The sequence below is a fragment of the Anguilla rostrata genome, chromosome 12, assembly GCF_018555375.3.
Source record: "Anguilla rostrata isolate EN2019 chromosome 12, ASM1855537v3, whole genome shotgun sequence".
NCBI lineage: Eukaryota > Metazoa > Chordata > Actinopteri > Anguilliformes > Anguillidae > Anguilla > Anguilla rostrata.
The window spans coordinates 9,155,492-9,181,861 of record NC_057944.1 but is presented as its reverse complement, the minus strand read 5'-3'; the positions used below and the strand labels follow the sequence as shown (position 1 = coordinate 9,181,861).

At 44.4% G+C, this 26,370-nt stretch overlaps 1 protein-coding gene and 1 long non-coding RNA gene across 6 annotated transcripts in view; one reads left to right on the top strand and one right to left on the bottom strand.

The window, feature by feature from the left end:
- The window catches only part of LOC135235913 (sialate:O-sulfotransferase 1), a 35,341-nt gene extending 18,891 nt beyond the window's left edge, over positions 1–16,450 (bottom strand). Inside the window, exon 1 of the mRNA XM_064301944.1 lies at positions 16,036–16,450. The gene's annotated coding sequence lies outside the window, so the exon portion shown is untranslated. The remainder of the gene's footprint in view (positions 1–16,035) is intronic.
- LOC135235914 (uncharacterized) overlaps positions 1–26,370 on the top strand; it is a 240,779-nt gene that overhangs the window by 105,437 nt on the left and 108,972 nt on the right. For all 5 annotated transcript variants that reach the window (XR_010324464.1, XR_010324462.1, XR_010324461.1 and 2 more), the window contains one exon: positions 12,598–12,762. This is a non-coding gene — a long non-coding RNA (uncharacterized LOC135235914). The remainder of the gene's footprint in view (positions 1–12,597; positions 12,763–26,370) is intronic.

Below are 26,370 nucleotides of genomic sequence, written 5' to 3'. Positions count from 1 at the left end.
TGGCCAGCTAATGACATAGCCAAGGCTTCAACCTCAGGCACAATGCATAGCCTAATAGCCTAGGCCAAAGAGCACTTCAATACTCAACCACGCTGTCAGTTTGTAATATCATATTGAAATGTTTGATTAATCAAACACTTGGCTGCAATGGGGGGGGGGGATGACTTAGTCAGTCACTGTCCACCTATTGATGATGCATGCTTTGTGACTTGGTGCATTGTCCTGCTGGAATTATCCATTTGAATAGGCTTGATTATGACAGTATCACAGATTCATAAAAAAAACTTTATCCTCAAATTCAATCTTTTATTTACCTCTACAACCTCATTTTTGAAATTCTTCCACTTCCCTAATTATTTTTTCATAACTCATGTAACGTCAAAACACTGATAACTACTATATTCTCCCTATTGAAAAATAACAATTCTTCAAGAATTATCTGCTTGCTTCTTGTAGGCAGGTAGCTATCCCATGATGCATTGCATGTGAATGCACTGGAGGAAAATGGCTGCCTGCTGCCTCTCTTGTCTGCCCACAAACTATATTGCATCTGAAACTCGGAGGAGTTATGGACCTGTTGTATGTCTTCCGGATGTAGATAACGGTAGTTTTTCTTCTCACATTCATTAAGTGGGACATAAGGCACAAGACCACACCGTTTCTAATGCTGGGGTTGATTCAAGGCGTTTACGCCCATGATAGGATCGATAATGCGATCATTATTTGGATATAAAACAGAACCCAGTTCAGCCTATATTTAAGAGATTGATTGAGGCAGCTCTTGGGCATGGTGATTAATCTAATTACTTTGCAGATCGAGTGATCACTTAATGCGCTCGATTCCAAAAATCAGTGAGAATCTATTTTTGGAATGCATCTAGGCCTGGCGGCACCACTGGTTGTATAGGAAATGCATGCGTGCATAACAAAGCACATCAGTTTTTCCATCATAATAATAGTCTTAATGCTCACTCTATTGTGTCCATAAACACAGACATAGTGTTGGATATGATACAAAGAATTTTATTCTCAACTAACAAATGTTGCGCGCCCACAAAAAGCAGTGTACAACGGCTTGGCTGAATACTCAATTCTGATTGGATGGGACATGTACACTGTCTTTCCACATACGCCCGACTATGAAGTAGCAGCTGAAAAAGTTCAGTCACCATTCTAAATTAATGTGCATCGGTCTGACTCAATAAGTAAAGTGGAAATTTGTAAGAGCAAGCAAGCCTACAGTTACAATGTCATACTTTAACAGTGTCACCTGGATGTCCATGAATGACTGTAGAGAATACCTTGTCTAGTTATAGTTCATCACGTTCATAGTTTAGCCTCTGTTTTGAATACAATTCAATTGTTGGCTAGTTAGTTATCTGTGATAAACATGCTGTAAGACCAGGGACTAGAAAGATGCGTTCCTTGCTAAGTGCTATAGGCTATGGGATATTTGCTGGTTTCCATGGGAGTGGAATTGCATATTTTGAAGCGCGTGTTTTGATTGCAGTCAGCCTGTGCTCTTTGTTGGTAAGCTGTTGTATAAGTGGGATAATGACAGAGGGGCTGAGAATTGGGCAGTTAAAATGTCCTCCACTGAGGGACATTGCCCGAGCAGCTCTTCTTCCGCGCCGGGCATTCAGACTGTGTAAAAATCTGCATCTTGCCCATTCTGATGTTTGGTCGAACAACAATTAAAAGCCCTTCACTCCGTGTGCATGTTTTACACTGAGCTGCAGCCACGCGATTCGCTGTTTGGACGGGCAGCCTGCTTGTGTTAACCGGCAGGTGTACCTAATAAAGTGACCATGGTTTTATATTGTTTTTATGCGTGATATTTTTTTGAAGGCCTTGTGTAGGCACTGCACCACAGCACTGCTGATGCCGTTTCCTGAAAGCTTTCTAAGACCAAACTTGTTTTTTTGTCCCCCCCGCCCCCACTTCATCTCAATTGCTATGAATTGTCCCGAAATCTACCTGCTGGATGTTCTGAGACGGAGCTGGATCCACTGAGACCGTTCACAGCCAGCAGGTGGATGCTCAGCTCCGCATTCTAAACACTCTCAAGTTCTGCCTCCTGTTTGCCGCTGAAAGCTGAAACGTTCCAGTCGAAGGGCTCGTGTAATTATTCATTACGGGAGGTGACCAAGGACAGCACCAGACACAGCAGTGGATGTTCCGTCCTTGGACGTGTCCTCTTCATAAATATTCACAAAGCGTAATACGGCATCTGGTTTTACCCAACCAAGATCTAGTGGCGTGAGGGAGTTGAAAGGACGGAACATAGGTGCTGAGCATCTGGTTACCATAGAGCATCTGTCAGCCCCTGAAATGCCACAGTCAGAGCCAACCCTCTCCTCCCTGTGCCAGCGCTGCTGCCCAGTCCTTTCAGGGGTCTCAAATTCAGGCCAAAACTTTTTCTTTCTAATGAAAACAAACGATGAAGGGCAACCCCCCCACCCCCCCCCCCCCCCCCCCCCCCCCCCGCCTCTGCTCCAAAAAGCTCTGATCTGGGATCAATTCCAACGTCACGGGGTGTAGGGATTACGGCTTTTGGCGAGACGCTCCCTGTGATGTTTCTGTCGGTCGAAGGGTCTGGGATTCGCTGAAGGGAGCTTTGGCCTGTGCTGAATCCACTGTCCAATCCTGGAAAGCAAGCTCATTTAATCTCATAAATGAGCTTAATTCTACAGATTTGATTTGAACGTAGCGCGTGTGGAATGCTGGGATATCATGCTGTGCTGTGTTTGTCTTAATCCGCTTTGTCGTGCATAACTCCTGCTATGCGTGTGCTACTGCGTGTATAGGTTTGTCATGTACGTGTTGCATGCTTGCACCTGCTCGCATGCTGATTGGCTACTTGTCGGCTTGCCAAACTGCTCGCTGCCTATTCTGCACTGCGTGTCTGCTCAATGTTAGCATGTTTGCTAACTATTGTATTATGTGCTGGCCATAATGCTTCCTGGCTTCTGTGTTTTTAACGTGCTGTACATTTAGTCTGCTATGCGTTGTTTGTTTTGATCAAGGACCACATTGGGAAAAAGTGTTTGGTCTAGCAATTTCATGTGTCATCCCCTGGGTTCAATGTAACATTTAAACAGTCCTTTGACATGTTTGATTATTTTTACCCATAAGAAATTAAAATCAAATAAAATCTTTGCTTCACTTTTCACAGAATGCACCCTTTCCTCCTCCCTCAGGGGCCACCGAAATGTCCACGTGGGTTTCCTCCGGGTACTCCGGTTTCCTCCCAGAGTGAAGACATGTAGATGAGTTTAGAGAGTCTTAGGTCCATAGGTGTGAGATAGTTCGAGGTTTACTCAATGCTTCTGGGTGTGTTGGTTGGGGCCAAGTTCATGGGTTTCTCACAACGATCTCTGGGATGATCACTGGTTCTGACCAATGTGTATGCCGGTTTTTGTCAAAACCGATCTCTTGATCGATCAATTGTTCTACCAAAATTGTGCGGTTAAACCTATTTTAACACTATGCAGGTTTGGCCTGTTGCCATTTGCTGTCAGTAAACTGCTTTCATTTTACACAGAAGGTTTCAGGTTTCCACACTTTCCGAAAATGGGACCCAACTGATTTAAAATGGAACCTCTTTCAATATGAATTATTTGGCATGTAGTACAGCAATTAGTGCCTTATTGAGAACAATTAGCAGTTACAACAAAGAGCTTGATGCTGGTGGAACAAAACCCAGCATATACACTGGGTTAAATAATGGATGGGCGGATGGATGTGCATCTGAGACCGGGGAGAGAGAGGTGATTAGAGTATACTGTCAGGATAGGCTGTCAGTTTACACTAAAATGCCCTGAGGGGCCAGGAAGGGAGATGGTGCGCTGTCCACCAGGGGGCAGTGCCGGCCCTACTCACAGGTCCCACTGAAATCCCCACCGCTGCTTCAGTTATTTCACCTTATAAAGGGGCCTTGCTCTAAGCCCATGAGAGAGTCCTTCTTTCTGAATGGCTGCTGGTGTCTGGCTTTCTGAGGTTTTGCTTGCTGTGGATTCTTGTGTGCGTGCGTGCCTGCATGTGCTGGCACGATGGTCTTTCGGTGCTCAGTGGGTAGTGTACGTACATGTGTGTGCGTGCACCTGTGTGTCCTTGCTTGTGTATGAATGAAAGAGGATGAGTGGTTGTTTGTAGCTGCAAATGCAGGTGCCTCCATCTTGCTCAGCTCTGCGTGCTCTGCCTGATGCACAGTTTATATGTGGGCCTTCAGCTTCTTAAGACATCTTGTGGTATCTAAACTCCATTCTGCGAACTACTGTCCTTTTGTCAGTTGCACAGAACCCTGTGCAAAATGAGGTCTTGGTAGTTCTGGAGAGAATCTCCTCATTGACAAGTTTTTTTTTTGACCATAATGCTGCAGCTTTAGTATTTGTTGGCTCATTTTGTAAAAGGCTACTTCAGAGGTAATTCATCCCAGTAATGAGATCACACAAGAAGGGCAAAGGATTTCTTCAGCAGGCAAAGAACTCTGAGAGTCCACAAATTTAAGTGCCACTGTTCATTTATGTGTCCAAACGCTCATTTTTCACCATTCAGGCGAAACTAATTTCGATATCGACGCCATATCGGATCTAGCAATTCTGACGTCGACTTGCCTTCATTTTACAAATGAGTCGCATGTCCTCAGAAGATGTCTATCCCTCAGTCTGGACAAAAGTAGCTGCAGAACGAGGATCTGTAAGGTCATTTTCCAGCACTGTGATATGATGTGGCTGGATCCATCGCTGATAAGCTCAGATTCTCATTCAGCCGTGAAATCTTGTTCAGAATGGCCTCCTGCCAAAGCTAAGCCAGTACTATAGTTCCCCCCCCCCCACCCTCTCTTCCTCTCCCACTTTTTCTCAGTCTGACACTTTTACATCCGTCTCTATTGAACTACTTAATTTAAATCTTCAGTGGTTCCCCTTCTTTTTTTTCCGGAATGGTGTCACACAAAGTGGATCTGACTTTTCTAGTGTTGCAACAGCTTAACTCATTTCTTCAGAATCTGCAGTCATCAAAAACACATACTGTCTTCTAAAAAAAAAAAAAGTGTTGTCTGCTATTTTGTCTCAGTGCTGACTCAAGATTTCATTAATGTTGGATAGTTTGGACTTGGAAACACAAACACGAAAGGCTTGGCAAAGCAGCTCAAAGTTCGGCGTGCCGTCTGTGTCCAATGAGAGAGCAGAATGAAGCCGTAACCCAGGGTCACGGTGTGTACTGAGCAGCGGTGCGTCCCCATCGTGTAGCGAAAAGCAAAACACCACTTATTTTTCTATTACACTTTTACACCTCCCCCTGCTCTCCCTCTCTTCTTCCCACCTCTCTCAAAAATTCAGATTCCAACAAGCTTTATATTCATTTCATTTCCATTTCTCTTTCACTCCCTTCAATTTTACTTTTTTCCTCTAACTTCAGTGTCCCTCTCCCTCTCCTGCCTTCCCCTCTGCTCATCCCTCTTTCCAGCTCTTATCCTCATCCCTCTTTCCACTCTTATGCTTTCGCTCTTCCTTGCCCAGCTCCCCTGTCCCCACCATCAGGAAAACCATTTCAGCGTCTCAAACTCGGGACAGCTGAACGGTCGACCTCAGCCGGCACGTTAAATCTCAGCGCGTGCATCGGAATCCTAATGCTGCCGGGCGTATGGGTTCTCAGGCACTACGGCGCTCAGGAAGGAGAGGCAAGGGGGCATGCCAGAATCCCAGCATCCCCAGCTGCAAAGGGGGCAGGTTTACATAAGGCTTGCAGCAGCCAATGACAAACGACAAACTGACAACACAACGCTGTAGTAGCAGCAGTTCGCAAACAAGCCGCTTCTTGTAGAGGTTCGGCGTGAGTTTCGTCTGTAAACCCATTCCTGCTGGCACACTGCCCTTCTCCTGGTTCTCTGCCATCTTTTCAAATGATCGATTCTTACGCATGACTGTGAAACAAAGATGGCGGAGAGTGTGGAGCAATCGTGTGTGGGGCAATTTTGCTACGGGGTGCCCGAAGGAACAACCCTCTTCCAGAACCTAAAATTTTTCTCCTTTTTTTCCTTTCCCTCCTTCCCTCTTTCTCTGAAAGTAATGCACAACTCCTCATCACCCCACTCTGGGCAATGTCTGTGTGTTTTGGGGTCTGCTCCTCTTATCTCTAACCCCCATTTACTACCCTCTCGAACACACACGGGCCCTCCCACAGTCTCCAGTATATGAGCTCACTGTGTGAAACCCGCAACCCCCGGTTACAGTGCAGCTTAATCAAAGGCACTTACAGCACGTTTACAGAGAACGGCGTTCCAGGGGGACAGGCAAACGGCGCGTTCACGCGTACTGCCTCCCTCCCAAACCTTCCCTGGGGGGGCTGAAGAGTAATGGGAGTGAACTACCCGAATGCATGGAAACGGCAGGCTCGGAAACACAGAGGTGACGCTGCTACTCGAGCCCCAAGCCCCCCCCCCCCCCCCCCTCCCTCTGCCCTTTCTGTGATTCCCCTCTCTGCCTCTCCCTCTTCCCCCCCCCCCCTCCTTTTCTCCTCCCCGGCAGGAATGATGTGGGACCCCCATGTCCTCTGTCTCTGTCCAGTGACCAGTGCACCCCCCCCCCTCCCTGCTATAGTCAGGCTGTTATATAGCCATCCTGGTAGCATGCAGCATTTAACATTGCATATGATAGAATGGGGCTGTAGGCCACCAGAAGGGATACAACTGAAAAACACTAAATCTGCTTGGGGAATAATCAATGCCACGTAGGCCTGGATGACATGGCCTAAAAATGAGAAGTCTCTAAGTCTATAAGACTCACAGGCATGCTAGCGAGTCATTACATTACATTACATTCATTTGGCAGACGCTTTTATCCAAAGCGACGTACAAAAAGTGCATTTCATGGTCATAGACAACTGCTGAACACAGGTTCAGTAAGGTACAGTACTTATTTTGTACAGCTATTTCTAGCCAAGAACACAGTTCACACAGTGAACACTATTCTGACCTAACCTCTACAAAACAAACTAGGCAGAAGAATAAGCTACAGTATTAGGACAAATACAGATTACGAAAAAGTGCTGGGATGGGGCAACATATCTCATTAATATGAAAATACCGGGGGTGACATGTCTCCCTGTCTCCTCCAAACCTACGAATACGGGTGCAATTCTGGTAAATGCGGATTTGACGGTCGGTTGTTTTGGCTGAACGTCAGCGTTTGAGGACGACCTAGTAGCTGCAAGTTAGCGCGCTGTCGTGCTTCCCGAGCGCTGAACCGTATGCTAACGCTACAAACGCAGAAGACATCTACGGGTGTTTCCTGTCTCGGCTGGTACTCATTTCTTCTTTTCTTTTTTTTTTTCAAAAGTTTGCAACAGATGTTTTTCTGCTCTTTGCTGGACTTCAAAAAACCCAAATCATTTTGAAACCACAGACGATGTTGTTTTTCGAAATAGCTTCGTCCTCCGTTTTAGGTTCCCCATCACCACTGTCGCTGCTCATCTAGCCAGAAAATAAATATATCCGTCAAAATTAGTCAAGCATAATGATAATTGTGTTTACCTCACTCATATTGTACTACTGCTGCCGTTCAGCCGACTGTGTTGACGGCTGCTGTCTGATTGGCTGCCTGTGTGTTTTGGGGTCTACTGCTCTTATCTCTAACCCCCCATTAACTACCCTCCCGAACACACACACAGCGTCTGAGACAGGACCTCCCACAGTTTCCAGTATATGAGCTCACTGTGTGAAACCCGCAACCCCCGGTGAAAGTGCAGCTTAATCAAAAGCGCTTACAGCACGTTTACAGAACACAGCATTCCAGGGGGACAGGCAAACGGCGCGTTCACGCGTACTGTCTCCCTCCCAAACCTTCCCTGGGGGGGCTGAAAATGAATGCTCCTGAATTATTATTTTTCTCTGTACTCGTGGAAACAGCAGCACCGAAACGTGCACACGTGAGGACGAAGCTGACAGCTGCTGCTGCTGCTACGGCAACGCTCAGACCCTGAGGCCCTCTCTCCTCCTCCTCCTCTCTTCCCTCTCTCCTTCTTCCTCTCTCCTCCTTCTCTCCTTCTCTCTTTCTCCCTCTTCTCTTTCTCCCTCTCCGCCACCGCAGTAACACAGTGCACAGTAGAGCCATTGTGCTCTGTGATATATTGGCAGCAAAGATGGCGCAGATCCATATGCCTAGACAGCATCCAACAATGATAAACAAAAAATAATAAATTAATCATTTCTAGTAGGCAAATACTCCTACATGTCTAGATTTTACATAAGCCATGCTCTGATTTTATTATTTTTTTAAAGAAAGATGCTTTTCACATGTACTTTTAATGTGCAAAGACAACTTGTTCCAGTTCTCAGCCGCACAAAACTCAATAGAACATTTAAAACTCAGTAGAACACGCTGGTCTTGAACGTGGCCAAACACCAGTCAGCAATGCTAGCGCTAGCCTGCTATGCATGACAAGTAGGGCCTACTGCTTTATTTTGTGTGAATTTCAGTGATTAGCAAGGCATGTGGCTAACACAACTTGCAGATGCCTTATACTGACGACTGTCACAGTGTACTGAGATCAGAGACACAGCCACATACAGAAACACTGTCACACCCCGCAGGCCCTCAGCAGTGTGTGTGTGTGTGTGTGTGTGAGTGCGCATGCGTGTGCTTTTGTGAGTGCGTGTGTGTGCACATGTGTACGTGTGTTAGGTTAAAATGCATTTTGGAGACTTCGTACTTTGAACTTAGACTTTCCACACAGAAATTCACCCTGCATTTCTGACAACTTCTGGCTGAAATGTGGACATTTCAGCCTACACTCTTCACTTAAGCACTCTTGGACCCTCACTTTGATCCACATTAATGGCATCAAACATCCGCTTACAGTAAGCCTCTTGAGAAAAGAAAGAGGTGAGGAGATAAGTATTAGGCATAATTTCTCAATGATCGTATTCTTGTGCTCAGCAATTACATCACAATTACTGTCCGGCATTAAACGCACGGACTAAAACCGGAAAACGCCCCTGAGCTCGCAAGCACGGCCCCGGACAGCCTTTACTGACACTAAAAGAAAATGGACGTGCGACGCACAGCAGCACACAAAGCGAACTACAGAGACACAGAACACACACGACGCACACACTACAGACTACACTGTCCACACACAGTACATGCACACAGATACGCCGCAAACACGCACACACGACAAACACTACACAGACCCAACATACAACCACAGCACACACACACACGACAGACACACAGACACACACAAGACAGCACACACACACACACACACATACACAGCACACACACACAGACAGACACAGACACACACACACACACACACACACACAACACACACACACACAACCCACACACACACACACACACAGACACACACACATTAAACCTTTCTGAAAGGAGGCTGGCAGTCGAGTCCTGTTCAGAAAGCTTGCTTTCCTACCTGGGGGGGGGGGGGTTATCAGTTACCTGCACGGAGACAGCCCGCCAACACAGTCTGCAGATACCACGCCACTCGCCCACCTGTGTAGTCTTTTTCCTTCCTGTTTCTCGATATGAAATTTCATCTTCCTACTGCCGTTGATAATCACGGTGGGCATAATGCTGACAGTGATGATGATGATGATGGTGATGAGTGACTGCAGTGGTTACCGCTGACAGTGCTGATGGTGGTGATGTCGGTGATAAGTGTGGCTGTAGTGGTGATCATTTTGTTCATAATGGCGACATCAGTGATGTTGCTACTTGTGGTGCAACATCACTGGTTTTCATGATAATAACAGAAATAACGATCAGCTTGGAGGTCTTTTTTTGTTGCCGTTGACCCAGTTACATCCAGTGGTAGTTTTAGCTGGCAGAAACCATCTGCTCCTTTTCTAAATAAATCATAGAAACATGAACCTGCAGGTGCCAGGGAGACTTTGTGCTGCTGAATCCCCTAATGGCCTCCTTTGCCTACCCAAGGCATATTTTTTACTGAAACTCGTAGAAACCAGACCCCAGAATGAGCATGTTCCCTGTTAGTTAAGGCCCCAGGTGACGATGCACTGCACTCATTGGCTCTCAGCCAGAACGAATCCCCGACTCTCCCTCCCTCTCTGCAGTAACAGGCACATCACCTGTGCCTCAACACGTGTCTCGCAGAACATTTTTATTGGTGGGGGGGTCAATGAGAGGTGTGAATGGAGGGGGGGGGGTTGGTGTTTGCATTGGCAACAACATATCCCATCACAGTGGTAAATAATTAAAGAGCGTGCGGTATACGAGTAGTCTTGTCCAGAATCAGCGGCGACACCAGCTCTTTGGTGAGCACACTGCTCAGGGAAAAGACGGGCGAAATTAAGATCCGAAATCTAGACCCCTTGCACAACTGTGCACACGCTCCGTGTACCAGGTGCTGGAGCAAACATGGCCGCCTCCAAGCACCGGATGCTCGGGTCTTACAAAGACTTACACTCATCAGCTGTACTGCTGCCACAGCAAGCATCTCTCTGTTGCTCATACTCTAGTCCATTTTCGCTGTATTGACCTGTAGATATTTGCCAGATCAGTATTGTAACCAACAAGGAAGCAACTGTAAACAAGGAAGAGGATAGAATCCTTGCTATGGTAACCATAAGCAACGTCTCATCTCATTGCTTTGATGTGAACAGGCCAATTTTAGAATGTTACAAACCCGTTTTTGTAACAGTAGTTTTTGTAGTCAGATGCTGGGCATTAGAATCTCTGTTCTGAACTAGCCTTTAAATTGTGTGGACCATAAAACAGTCTTCAGACGAAAACAATACGTAATTTAAAACAACATGTTCGGCTGTCCATCGTGGTCTGGTGAACACCATAACCCAGACGTGAAATCCAAGGGTGCATTCACAGCAGCCTTGTCTGGTGCGTTTGAATTGAACCCTGGAGCATGTACCTCCTCGGTTCGGGTAGTTTTGTGTGGTGGGAACTCCGTAATTGAACCCTGGTGCGGACCAAACAACCGCTCTGTGGTCTGCCTCAAAGAGGTTGCCTCAGGCTGCTTCCAAGTGAACTCTGGGGCAGCTCATTTCTGTTGAGAACGTCAGTCGAACCCATGGCAGGAAGAGTACCTCTTACACGGCATCTTGGTTAAAAACAACATGATTTCTCCCAGTTTTGGCGACTGGTGAAACTAGCACTGCATAGCTAACCGCAATGGCTGGAAGGGGACAGACCTTGACTCACGACAAAGTGAGATTTGGCATGTGGGATCTCATCAGAGTCAGCCTTCTCGTGTGACATCATCTGATTGCAGAGTGCCTTTCTCAGGATGCCTGTATTAAGTTATAACTTTCAAAAGATGTTCATACGCGCGTTCCTCTACTATCTGCTGAAATGCACTCCAAATCCACACCAACATGAATATAACATGATTACAGTGTGACTGTGCATGATGATGTAGAACAGGCAGAAATTGTGAGGGTTTTGTTGTGTTTTTTACCTGCCAACTGTCTGACCAATAATCGGAAGACATTTCCAAACACACTGCTTTGTTTATTATGTTTTGGACCGTTTGATGTCTTGCTTTTGTGAAGGCAAACTGGACCGACTGAAACACGAAACTATTCATCTTTCTCACATTAGGTTCCATTCAGGAAACAACCCTTTAGGTGTGAAAGCACCCCAAGTTATCAATAGCAACAACAATCTCCTGGATGGATTTATTATGATATGAAGTCGCATTTTGTCAACAAAATAATAGAGAGCTACAGATTATTCTCTTAAAAACCTGTAATTCTACGCTACAGTGAAGTGATCTTTTGTTGCATGCATGCATTTTCATTTTTAACCAAAAATTTTGTGTGTTGGCATCACGTGCGAGCAGGAGTCAGTTTTCCGAGAAAGACATTCCTCAAATTTGCCAGGTTGGGACCGTTATGATGTACGGAAATCTTCTGCTGCGGCTCCAGTGTGAACACAAGCAGCAACATTCTGGGCTAAAGCACACAGAATGTTCCAGCGCTCTTACGCACGACGCTTTTAAGCGAAGCAAGCGAGCCAATCATAAGAGACTCGGCTGAGCAATATGGCAAAAGTGTCATACGATATTTTTTCATATTATTGACGGTACACCGTAAAGAAATGTATGAATTTTAAAACTGTAAAAGTCTGTAAAATAGCGAAGCTACAAAATTGTAAACAGCTGACATATATTTGTTTTATTTACAGTGAAACACTAATGCATTTACCATTTGTTAGATATACAGCCAGCTACCATATGCTTAACATATTGTTACTATCATTTATACAGCAAAGTTCTGGCAACCCAGTTGGCAGTAATTTACTGGCGTAAAATTAAATGTTTTATTTTTAACAGTGGTATAGCTCTACTTCCTCTGGGCTAGTGTTACCTGGGGACCTCATCTGATTTGCAATAATTGCGGAAGTCGTCTGTGATCTTAATCCCGTGCGAATCCGCCATGTCCACAATTTGTAAAGTAAAAAATCCACTGCAAATTACCTACTATATTTTGCAATACACAGAGGGCATCGGATAATATTAGTCTCGTGAGAACTGGCATTCTGGCATCCACAAGGATTCTGTTTCTTCACACCTCTCTTTTCTTCATCTTTCCAGGTCGAGTGGTAGAATTTATCAGTGCGAATTTTGGCAGCATTTTTGGTGCAAATTCAGGAGGCCCCTCAGCAGCAGGAAGACCCATTTTTGGAAGGAGTGAGCTCAGATGCGGAAGAACAAAATATTGAAAGATAATGAAATGGATGACGAGCATGGAAGCAGCTGGTAAGGAAATGTTTTAAACCGTATCTACAATTATTGAATGCTTTTTAAAATCATAATAACAATCATAGCTGCCATATGACACATTAGCTTTCTTTCACCTTTTTTTCCCCTGTAATCATACCTGGGCTCTATCTACTGACCAGACTGAGCAGGTTAGTTAGATTAGCCACTAAGACAATCCTATCCCTCCAGCACTAACCCAACTGGAAACAGACCACTGTAGCCAATCCATACACATTTCCTCCTCTTCATCTTCTCCTCCTTATTCTATTGGCCACGTGCTTTTCACATACAGCCCACAAAGAAAAAAAAGGGTCACGCCCAGAAACGTCCCAAACACTTTTTAGAACAAGTACAGGCAGACAAGCAAGGACTGTGCAGAAGTGCACACAGACACAGACTGCCAGTTGCCATTGCATCACAGTAATGACTGAGCATGGTTAATCCAAGACTGCACAGATTGCCTTGAGATGATCGACAATGCCGTCCGACATGGTAATACTGAAAACATATAAAACCTAATTTTAAAGTCAAATTGTCAACAGATGTGGTTACATTTGATACGTTTTACTGTAAGACATCAACTGCAACAATTAAGGTAGCTAACATTAGGTAACAAGCAGATACACTCACATTCACTTTTTTTTGCCCTCAGTCGTTAACTCCGTTATTCCGTTAATTTAGTCAGGAAATGGTGAGCATTGGTTGGGTGGGTAATGAATTGCAGAGTACAGCTCTCTGACTTCTGTCCATGTAGGGGGAAGAAGGGGGGATAACTCTGCACTGTGTCAACAGGTGAGCAAAATTACTTTTTTTTTTTTTTTTTTTTAAACATTAAAAATCGATCTCCACATGCAGATAAGTTGATGACTTTCCCCAGGTGTGTTGGAGCCAAGTTCAGTCTTGTGCCAATTTTTATTACTCTATTTTTAAAGCGTCACAAAAATTGGAGACTGGCTCGATATCAGTGAAAAACAGGCCAAACTGCCAAAAACGGAAGCAAAAACATTTTGCACAAATGCTAAAAAAAGAATATAGAAAGCACATATTATGTATTTGCCTGTGCCCTCTAAACAGCTATTGCTGAGGTGACGTCAAATTACGTAATAAAGTACATAACGAGCCGTTTCCGGACTATACCGGGAAAGGTTTAATGAGGAAAATTGGTCCACCGTTTTGTAATCGGTATTACGGGGTTATCTAACCCGGGCCCAGCTGGGGCTAAGCAGAGTTGCGAACTGTGCAGTACTGCTGCTGGTTTTTTGCGCCGGCAGATGTAGCAGGGGAGTTGCGCGTGACCCCAATAGGAAAGAGTGTCGTTCAGCTGATTCTGCCCGCTCAAATGTGATTAGTTTTAGTGAGATGAGTAGGCTACCACAGTTAAACGCCTTAGTTTAAAAATATATCGTACCAATAATATGCATTTTACATTAAAACGGAAAAAATCGCAAGTGTGTTTGCAAGAGAGATACCGCCTTTAATTAGATGAAACACTTGCACGTTTAGTTTTTAAAAACAAGCATTAGTGTTGGTCACTGGCTATATAAAAAAAGTCATTCAACATAAAAATTTGAAAGACACATAATCACATAATAATATTTCATGGTCACTGTCGCCAACACTATTGACCTGTATAGTCGTTGTTTGGTCAAGCCACAGAGAAAAGCTGCCAACGCGTCTCTGTCCAATTCAATTATTTCTACTTCGCTCATGTGCCAACTGCAGCCTACAGCTGAAGCCTGGACCCGCTGCGGAAACACGACATTAGTTCCAGGGCCGTCCTTGTATTTCGCTATAATGTACTGAAAAGCGTGCCAACCGAAATGCATACAATATATATATATTCAACATCACAAGAGCCCGATTTTAAAATTGCTTGCGGGGGAAAATGCCATTGTAAGAAAAGAAAAAAAAAAGCCAAGCCGATAGTGTTGCTACTTGGAGCGCACACATAGCAACACTTCGATAACGGTTTAAGATTTCGTTTTCTAGAGCCAGTGAAGCTTGAGATGGCTATTTTTAGAATCTCAAACAGAAGTCTCGATTTGGGTAAATGCAGTTTTAAGACTTAAGGAAACCCTACGCTTGGTCCTAGCCATTCGTAAAATAATCTACCGTAGTCATACAAAAAGTTTAATATCACTAGCTCGTTATGTCATATTAAAAATGTAATCGTTTAAAACAAAACATTAAAAACTGCTATCGGATGGAGCTATAACCCAATCAGCGGGCATCGCTTTATGATCTGCGCTGGTTATCTATTTTGGACAGAGTACTGTTTTTGGCCACTGTGATTCCGCCTTAAATGTATCCACTCTGGTACAACTGCCAGTGCAGCGTCTGACCATTTGACATTCACTGTCCACCTGTGATCAAGTTAGAAACGCTAACTCCAGTGCTGCACCCCAATGTAATAATAATCGTTGAAGTACGCTGTTGTATTCCAAGTCTATTTTGGCCGGCCAGCTGAACACACATTAAAATAATTCATAATTGAAAATGCGAGATCAGAGATTGACAAACGTGATTTAATGTCCACTGTACAGTAGGCCTGTGGTATTGTCGGCTAAACAGTAGGCTATATGCGTATCAATAATTGTAGATAGGCTATTTTACCGTTCGATTATATAGCTTTGACGTGAACGAACTTTTGAATTTCAGAACATATCTTTTCCCCCATAGACTACATCAAGCAACAAGCGTCGTTCTCGCCACAAGGCAGCTTGCTACAGGCGACTCTTAAGAACAGAGTCCTGGGTAACAGCATAGCATTCTTTTCAGCATTAGCTGCGTCGGCGATATCTTCACTTTTACCACTATTCGGGCAGCAACGCAGATCCATTCAGTTGCAAACCAGACTGACATATTGAGGCTGCAACACTAATGGATACAGAGAAAGACGGGACATTTGAATAGCTTGCAGCGGTCTTTTAAGAACGGGAATTCTGCTTTTAGAAAAATCCTGCGAGCCCTCGGCACTTGTTAGTCCAGCACTGCTTGAGACAAGTGCTCGTTGATGCCCCTCCGTCTGCAGTTAGATTATGTTTATATCTTGATCTTAAATCTACGTGTAGCCTAAATCTTGAGCAAACCCAGCCATTCCCAAGCAATGAAAGCCTTCCAAACTGAATTTTGAAGCGACGTATCTGGATTATTCAACTGAATTTTACATCTCCAACAATCAATGTGACAGTGGCTGACTGGAACGAATACAACTTTAAATTCTATACATCTTACACTACCGTACATATTATTGAACAGCATCAACCTTACCTTTTTTTAAGGTGACACGAAAAAATCAAACAAGTGACAACTAGGTCCACGAACTGGTTCAGAAATAGCAGCCTTCCTTTAAGTTTCAGTCTATATATCTTCAGTTGTAAGCGTCAGTCGTGTCAGAGTATTCGTAGCTTTTGCGTTTGTGACTACTGTCTGGCCGCCCCTTCATCCGTCTCTCTCGCGCGCTGTATGCCACTAATCCTCTTTCATATTTATTATTTGGTATTGCCGTGAAACCACTCGAACAGCTATAATCCGTACATCCAAATCCTCGCGGTGTCTCCATGCTCTGCGGCACGTTTCTCTCCAGAAGCTGTCCTCGCAGACCAGCTGTTTTTAAGTCGGGCTACGGTGACTGCTGTGCGCATGCTCAGTATCATGGAGCATCACAGCCCGTCCAGGCCCGCTGTATAGTGGAAGTCAAGGCACACGCCACCCGCAGTACAGCCGGTACAACTCCCCAGGGTAGAGAGGGACAGCTAAACTTGATGAATTTGATAAGAATTTAGTGCTGTGTTTGAATTGCGTCAATCAGTCCGCCCACGTGTCCAGGTTGTGGCAATCCTGAATCATATCGTACTTTGATGCCCATTTTTCCGGCTGGTTGCTTTATAACCTTTTGAACACTTCAATCTGTCATGGCATTTTTTTTGATGGTCAAATACTAAGAAAAAAAAAACCAATGATATCATTGTTTTTGCAGAGCACACTTGCGATGAGCAAAACAATTGGCGCATTGCCAGCATATTTATGTGGAAGCAGATTAACAAATTACATGCTGTCCCCTCATCCTTTGTTGGTGTGAAAGATATTCCTGGGATAAATATATGATATAAATAATTACTTTTCTCTCGTGTAGTTTTGATCTGAGTTGACATCAGTCTTAAAATTGTATTTATTTATTTACTTATTGCAAGTTATATTTTTCTTGATTGCTGGACAAACAAAATGTTAGTTGGGGGAAAAAAATAATGCTAAAGTATTGTCCTATTACATATTGGCAAACCAAGTCCCCTGTGATCTGTGGCTATGTCCATTGTCTTAGCAGTTTAGATTCTACGTGTGGGCGAGTGTGTCCATACATGAGTGTGGCATATTGCCTTGATTAACACGGATAACAAAATATTCACATTCAAATGGAGCTGAAGATCATTCTGTTCCTTTGATAATTCATTTCAGACATGTGCTATGCAAATGGTCTTTTACACTAGATAAAAAGCCACAAGGTTGCTAAAGGAATGCTATTCAATGCCTGCCTTCAGTAAAGCGATGAATGTTTGACATCTGCGGATAATTACATCTTAAATGTGTAAATGGCTGTCCTTCCTGCTAAGGCTCAGTTGGGTGATGTGCTGGTCCCAGGGTGTGTTGAAATGGCTCATGCCCATTCATCGGAAAGATCAATTCTGCGTGCGGGTGGAAGGACAGCTCAGATGTAGTAATGGAATTGTAAATGAGAGGAGAAAGAGAAATTTATTCATGTGTGCGATTGAAGTCAAGATAGTTATTGAAGGCACTGTGAATTTGGCTGTGACTAAAAGGGTCAAATCTTGGCAGTTTAGAGACTTTAGCACAACAGAGAGCGAGGGGACGGGGGGGGGGAGCACGGAGGGAGGGGAGGGGAGGGGGGGTGGGGAGGGAGTGACTAATTGTCAGTCCATCGACTGTGACTCTTGTGTCCTCTTTCCCAAATGAACAGCATAATTGTGCCGGCAAATTTTAATGAGTTTGATTGCTGCCTCTTGATTAGTTTGCCATGTGAATTACAATGCGAGTCTGTCCCGCAACTTTTTAAAAAATGTTTTGCGCGCAAAACTTTTTTTTTGTGGCCGTGGTTATGTCACCCCCTCAGGCCTCAGACTGTGCGTGTTCCGTGCATCACAGGCCCAGCCGTCCTCCTCTGAAGTTCCCCGCAACGCGGATGAAAGCCGTACAACCTTGAGTCAGAGAGAGTCGCGACTGAATATTGCATCCGCTGTCAAGACTGTGACAAGAGCACCTTGAGACAGGTAGCAGGATCTTAAGCATCGACTGAGAATTTTTTGCTTTTCTTTCTTGGTTTCATTCGAAAAACCCTTACTGCTGTGGTGGCTTTGTCGTTATTGAGTAATACATTAATTGAAAAAAAAAATCGAATTCAGTACTGAATTAGTCTTTTGAGTTTTAAAAAAAGTTTTTTTTTTTTTTTTTGAATATCCACTTTTTATACTTGTATATTTTTCTTTAATTTCAGTATTTGCCAAGATTGTATTGATGTGTAATAATTTTTAAAAAATCAGACTTGCCGCAAATTGTCTTATATATAAATCTAATAATAGAACCCATTAGAGGCGTGATTGAATGCACTCAATATTCTAGAATATTCAGGCTTTATCGTGACATAACGCGTGCATCATGCCACAAATAAAACACCTCTGACTAACACTCTGTGAATTGCAAACCATGACCATGACCCACGAAGGTGACACACGCAGCTGCTGGAGGCTGCTCCAGAGAGCGTAACAGACGGCTCCTGTGGCTGTTAACGGCCACGTTCTTTGATGCCATTCGGTGATGTTGGCTGTGTTGTCATTTCTGGTTTTTTTTTGTTTTGTTTTTTTTTATCGTTCAGGAGTCAGATTGTAAGTGTATCAAGGTGAGACATCCCTTTGAACAGGGGTAAACAGTGTCAGGCTGTATAGGTTCTGATAATCCGCAAAAATCCAGATTGTTTCTCGCTAATAGGTTTAGAGGGTAGGATGAAAGTTAATCTTATAGCCATGCTTTGTTTTTTTGTTTTTCTTTTTGACTGACTGTTTCAGTGTGCAATCCGATCTCACGGTGAAGTTACAGTAACTGTTGTTGTTTGCAGAGACGCTCACCCTTGAAATTTCCTTCTAAAAAATTTCCACCCGAAATCAATTTCCACAGTTAATTGCTTTGTGTTAATTAAAGTCTAACGGAGTTCAAGCCCCAAAGAGATAAAATATATATTCTGTCCTAGTAAAATGTCCCCTAATATAGTTTATTTTAACGCTGATCATTCAGCCGTGCGTGATCCATGGAAAAACAGGCTTATTCAGTCTTTCGGTCATCACAGCTTGTCTTCCCTTATTTTCGTCAAGCAACAGTTTTGGAGAAAAACAGACATGCTTTGGTTTCCAAAACAAAAAAAAATAAAATTAAAAAATTGCCTAGCTTTGGTGTTTAATGATCCCTTCTTGATGAAGCGTGGATAACACAGCAGGTTTATTCCCTGGTGAATGTGGCGGAGAGATCAAAGCGTGAGGAGAATTAGAGACAAGGCCTGTCTTTTTGCGGTTTAATAAAATAAAAAAGAAACAGGTGTTTGAGTAATGGCAGTTGTTATGCTATTGGGTATACTAGCAGAATGGCTGGGGGGGGGGGGAGGAGGGCGGTTAAATCATAGCAATCCGGAGCTCGCAAAGCTCATTATTGGTTGAGCACAAAGCAAGACAGGGCCTTTCTTTAAAGGAGAACAAGTGGAATCTTGTGATTATGAAATGCCATTAAATGTTCCAACGGTTATGTGCACGCTTAATTTGGCTTCGTGAGAGCATTAGGGCGGGGGGAGGGCTGGTGGGGTTGTTGCCAGAGATAAATTGTACACAAATTGGTTGAGACAGAGATGAATGAGATCCAGCCAGTCAGGGGGTTTTCTCTCCGATACCGTGAAGGAGGGAGGGCCTAGCCTCCACTCTATCTGACTGACTTCCTTTAAGGAAACGGCCATCACATATATTACCTCCAGGCATTTAGCAGATACTCTTGTCCAGAGCAATGCACACAGGTTACATTTTCACACGCAATCCACTTATGTGGTTGGATTTTTAATGAAGCAATTCAAGTTACATGTGTGAGGTCGGTGCCCTGCATGGGAATCAAACCTGCAACCACTGATTGGAGAACCCAGTTTTGTCACTATTATACTACACATTATTGTTTTGGTTCTGCATCTACAGGTATGCATAAACAAGAGAAAGCATTCTGTACTACTGGCCTTAACTTAAATATGGTTCAAATAAATAAATGCTTCCACTTTTAGAAAACATTTACTCACACTCACCAGGGCCTGTAAAATACATCTGTAATAATAATGATGATTACAATGAAAACACATTCCACAGATATTTATAATGATGGCAGTGTTTTTATTTGTGTGTGTGTGTGTGTGTGTGTGCGCTTTGCATATTTGTGGCTACAGTAATTGTTATATAGATTTGAGCAATAACTTATGCGAGAGCCCAGTTATTTGTTTTAGAGAGCAATCTTTCTGAAAATAAAATAAGCACAACGGCGTTTCCTCGTTGCATGTATGGAGGTGGAATTGTCACTTCCTTCACTTTTATTCCTGTGGCATATTTCTTAAAAATTAAAAATGACATGTTTAATAATGAATAACCTGGAGCTGAACTCTTGGACGACCACTACAGGTTTTTTGTGGATCCTTTCAATCATCCGGAAAGTTTTGTCGTATGTCATCAAACAGATATACTTTATTTTAAGACAGGTAGTTTTGTGGAGCCTGTGCGTAGCGTGAATACTAGCCACATCGGCTGGCCCTGCTGACTGCTGACGGCATTGCCAGTCTTCCTGGCTGTCTGGCTCGAAGTTCACTTCCATTCATTTGTGCGACCTCAGTTTAAAATAAGAATTTTAAAGCGCAAACTAACTACAGAGGATAATGGATCAATAAAAGAGGGCAGTGATGCTTTCTTACGGGCTAGTTAAAGGGTAAGCACCACATAACGGCATCCCCCGGAAATATTAGACCGATTCATTTTAGTTCTAGAGGTTTTTCATTAAATTAAGCTGAAATTGTTTTTAGTGTGGCTACAAATTTGACAAATTGATCACTTCTGACTGCTGGAAAATGTTTGAGCAGGAAAGTTCATTTTCAGTTCCCCCTAGAAAGAGAATAGAAAAATGCCCCCATAAAGCTGCAATTAGCAGCAAAGTTAGGTTTTAATTGCTGTATTGGAATGCCTGGGTGGATTGGACTGGTTGTTCCAGGTCTCCACCAGCCACAGAATGAAAATAAGCTCTTTTGGGATTCAGGACTGTGTGCCATGCTTGTGCATAATGATGCTAAAATGAAATGCACACGTTCAGCTAAAGGGCGTTGAAACACGGTACTGGAGGTGTGAATGGTTGTCTTGGGCGTTTCTTTACAATTCTCCGTTGTTCCCGCTTGAACGGAAGGCTCATTCAGTGATGAATGTTTTCAGACACAGAACCGACACACTGCTGCTGTCTTTGCATCCCGCCATCTCCTCTTCACCTTGTCCTCCAGTGTGTCAGAGAACGGCATTAGGGTTTTTATGACTAGGTCCCTGCCCTTTACTGTACATGCTGTGCCGCAATACTGAATATCTCAGCAGATATAAAACTGCAATTTATATTCAATTCGAATGTAAAGCCTACAACTATATTCCATGAGCAGAGCTCAAAGTTCCTTTGGACTCACCAATATGTTGTAATCCCAAAAAATATGTTTGCATGTTCAAACGTTTGTCAGTGATACAGTCCTACAAATGGAGATCATAGTGTATTGGTTTTTGTGATTACCAGGTGTAAGGTGGCCAGCGATTCTGTGGTATTATATAATGTAGTGTTGTTTTAGTTTTGTGTCCCTTCCAGACACAGATAGAAGTACATGGACTTGACTAACACTAGCGAGTGGCTGACTACACTCATTCTACTGTTTATGTTGAGAGTGTTTGCTGGTGGAGTCCGATGTAGCTTTATCCTGGCTCGAAACATTTACATCAAGACAGGTAACTTTTTGTCATGTGCATTGAAAGCAGGGCCTTCCAATGCAATGAAAAACTTCAGTGCTCTGGCTACTCTCTGGATAAATAAACACACATGCATACACTGTCACCATACACATTATACACAATTCATCTGTACTCACCAAATGCACACACTTATGTATTAAGCCCATATTAAGCCCACAGCCAATAAAGCAAGCAAGTATGTGGGACTCACTTCTGTCTGTTAATAATCCTTACAGCCTGTGAATCAAAGCTGTTTTTGACACTAGAGGTGTGTGCCTTTATACTGTGCTATCGTTCCCCTGATGGTAATAATGTGAACAGATGATGCCCAGGAGTGCTGTGTGTAATGATGCCCTGAGCCCTCTTCCTGCAGCGGATGGTGCAGAGCTCTGTCAGCTGTGGAAGGTCGCTACCTGTTATCTTAGAGGCCTGTTTAATAACTCTGTCAGGTTGCTTCAGATGTTTCATCGTTTTGTTTCCAAACCGCACTTGGCAGGCCACCAGTAAGAATGCATTCGTTGGTGCATGTATAGAACTTCACCAGTGCTTTGGCCGACATGCCAAATGTCTTAAAGCACCTATGGAAGTAAAGCCTTTGTTGAGCTTTCTCAGCAACTCAGTATACCCATAGGACTTGTTGTGTTTTGTGACTTTTGAAACCTTTGTTGTTCTTGTTGCCGTTTGTCATTTTTTAACCGGGTTACTTAAGAAAGCTAACAGACAAACAGAAAAGTGGCACAGCTAGGTCATCATTCCCGAGTCAATGGCACACAGATGACTGAATGCATGATCAGAATGTAGGCTAAGTAATGGAATGGGCTGGGAGGCAGGAGTAAATGGGCGACCTCAGGCCTGGGAGCGATGGTCTGGCTTGTCAGGATCTCCCAGGCTCCTAACAAGCCCTGGCCTTTCCCTCCCGCTTAGAGCAAGCTGCTCATGGATGGCCAGAAATTCCTCAGTGCAAACAGCACCTCTTACCCATCCTCTGGTCATGTGCCTCCTGGGTTGGACAGGTCTGCCCGAGCTGCACGGGCTTCTCTGCGGCTACCGAAGGACATCTCGAGAAACTCAGGACAGCTGTAGCTGACTGGGGTCAATGAGAAGATCTGGCCCCGGGGAAAATGGTTGAGTGGTAGAACCATCCAGGCAGTTTTCAATCTGGATGGACAGGGCATACAGCAACTCCAGGCTATCCTCCAGTTCATGGGAAGCGAGCTCATCCTTTATGACCTCATAGAGCCCATGATGGAAGGCGGGGATGAGATCCTCAGAGTTCCTTCCGCTCTCCACCGTAAGTGTGTGGAACTCTATGGCATAGTCTGCCACACACCAGGGTCTTTGGTGTGCAGGGCCTAGGTAGCCTCTTTGCTACCTCTTGTCCAGTCACTGTGTAGTCAAAGGCTCTCGTCATTCACGAGTGAGGTGAGGAGTGTTTTGGTTCCCAGATGGCAGTGGCCCAGGCCAGGGCTCTTCCTGAGAGCAGGGAAATGACGTATGCCACTATAACTCATTCAGTCAGGAACATGGAGAACATGGAGAACTGAAGTTTTATGGCCAGGGAGCACTGGGCCCGAAAACTCTGACATTTTCCAGGATGGTCACCATGTCTCTTGGGGGCCAAGTATCTAATAACTGCAGATACTGTGATGCCAACACAGGTAACATATTCCTCAGGAATGCCTCCGTGGCTTTGGAGGTTTATAGATATCTGTATATTTCCGGGGATGCAGAGAAACACTCTCAGCCCAGGAGAGTTGCAGTAAAGGGAGGGCAGAGGGAAGGTGGGCAGAGTACAGCTATCCCATGAGCCTTCACTTCCAGCAGACACGTAACCTGGTCCCTGAAGGAAACAGGAGCCCGATATCCAGGTGTTACCCCTCTGCTAAATAAAAAATAGGGAAGAAATATGTTGTAATGGCAGTTGTGGGTGCCACGGAAACGGGTGTTAGTGCCCGGTGCTGGAACGTGGCGGCCACCCTCGAAGGGCTAGGACCTCATTACTGCGGTGGCAAAAGGAGCAATAGCTCAGGGGCCTGTACCGGCACCAGCTGCCTGTGCCTGTGCCTGTGGCCCACGTGTGGAGTCCGGAGTTTTCCTCCTGTGATTGATGGCGGGCCCCTGGATCGATATCCTCAGTCAGCCCCCCTGGAGGGGGGCGGGGCTCACAGGCCGGCGAGGCACGGTTAGGGCAAGAGCTCTGAGAACCGAATGACCTTCTGTGAAGTCATACCCCCCGTTCAGAAATTTGTCTTTTTGACATTTTGGGCAGAGACACAATCCACCTACAAAAATAACTGTAGTGAGGATTTGCATTATGAGTCTGTCATGTGCTGAAATTGACGCCAAAAATGTAGCGCGAGAAAGACCTGTTCAGATTTGTCACTCAAAGTGAAGGGTAACTGGGTGAGAGAAAATCCACAGTGTGCCTCCATCTTGAACAACCAACTCAACTTAAATTTTGATAACTCCTTAGAATCTTCAGTTAAAACAGAAATAAATGGAGTGAAAGGGGTACGACTAGAATTATGTGAAGATGTGAGGCATGCGTGTTCCTCTGTGGATGTTGGCCATGAAAACAAGTACCATTGTACAAATTAGAGGATAGTGTGAGTGTTTTTGTGTGTGCGTGCACGTGTGTGTTCATGCATATGTGTGTGTGTGTGTGTGTGTTGCCCAAGTGCACTGTGTATTCTATTCTTCTGCCTGTGTGCATCTCTTTGAAATCAGAATCTGAGGAGTAATTGGACTAATGATTGTCTTCCCTCATCAATCCCCCCCCCCCCACCTTATTGTCTCTGTATGTTCCTTTTGTTTTCTGTCTTCCTGTTTGAAGTTTTCTTAGAATCAGCGCTAAGGAAGCCGTGAGCTCTGTAGCAGTAGAAGAAAGCCTTATAATACAACAAAGTAGGGCATTTGGTTTTCACACCACACACATACCGTAAATACACATATATGCACGTAAATACTCATTACACATACCCGCATACACATATATGTACATACACCACACGCATACACATACCGTAAATACACATATATGTACATACACCACACTCATACACATACCGTAAATACACATATGTACATACACCACACGCATACACATACCGTAAATACACACATATGCACGGAAAGGCATACTCATCACACATGCCCACATACACATATATGCATGTACAACACACACATATTGCACACATCCACACTAACTCACACACACTCGCATGAACTCACGTGTTGTTTCTCTTGCTCTCTCTCTCTCTCTCACACACGCTTACACAAACACACATATTGCACACATCCACACTAACTCACACACGCTCGCCTGAACTCACGTATTGTTTCTCTTGCTCTCTCTCTCTCGCACGCACACACACACACACACACACAAACACACACGCACAGGAGCCAGGAGCAATAAAAGTTAATCACGCATTAAGAATTACAGCACTTCAGGAAAGTTCAGGAAAACTTTTTTGAAGATGAAACACACAAAAGGAATTCATTTGAGACATGGCTCAGTCACAGCTGCATTTTTGTCCCCCCAGCAAATTAATTTCTGCCCACGCAAATATAAACCCAATTATATATACAGTATATATATATATATATATATATATATGGTTATGAAATCTCCACATTCATTACTGTGTCATGATTTATTCAGTAACTGCATTGCATTAAAATGTAATAAATATGTTATTACTTGGGGAAAATGTAAATTGGAGTAAATGTTGACATATTACTGATTGCCGGACATTTAATGACAGGCAGGCACAGGCTCACCAATGCGGGGATTTCCAACAGGTTCTTATTTTGGTTAAACTTGGGAGAGGTATAGCTGGAGAGGATGAGGAGAGACCAGACGGTAGCGTGCTGTCTGAGCTCTTCCCGTCTTAGTTCTACAGCAGGGTAGCATGGGTAAGGACCCTAAAGGTCGCAGGTTCAATTCCCGGGTAGGACACTGCGGTTGTACTCTTGAGCAAGGTACTTAACCTGCAGTGCTTCAGTATATATCCAGGTGTGTAAATGGATGCAGTGTAAATGCAATGTGAAATCTTGTGTAAGTTGCTCTGGATAAGAGCGGCTGCTGAATGCCTGTGATGTCATGTCATGGGTGTGGGCGTGGCCGTCCCGTGCCCTGAGGCTCCTGAAGATTGGCAGCGAATGAGAGACGTCGCTTTTTTCCCGCGCGGCGGGCCGCCCCGCGCGGCGCATCGACCGACCCGTACACCTCGGAAATGAAGCTGTGGCGGAACCTTCCGGTGGCAGGAGTCCCAGAAGGACCGGTAGACCGAGCACATTCGCCTCTGGCCACTCGTCTTTAGCATACTGTGCTTCCTGGGCTTAGCTGGCTCGAGGATTTTAGTGGCTCGAATCAAGAATGGGTTTTGGGGGAGGGGCGGGGGCGGGGGTGGGGGGGGTTGTGCGGAAGGAAACGTGGACCGAGGGGGGGTTGTGCGGAAGGAAACGTGGACCGAGGGGGGGTTGTCGGTGGTCGCGGACCAGGGAACCGGCACAAGAAGAATAGCTCAGGTTGCCAAATTTG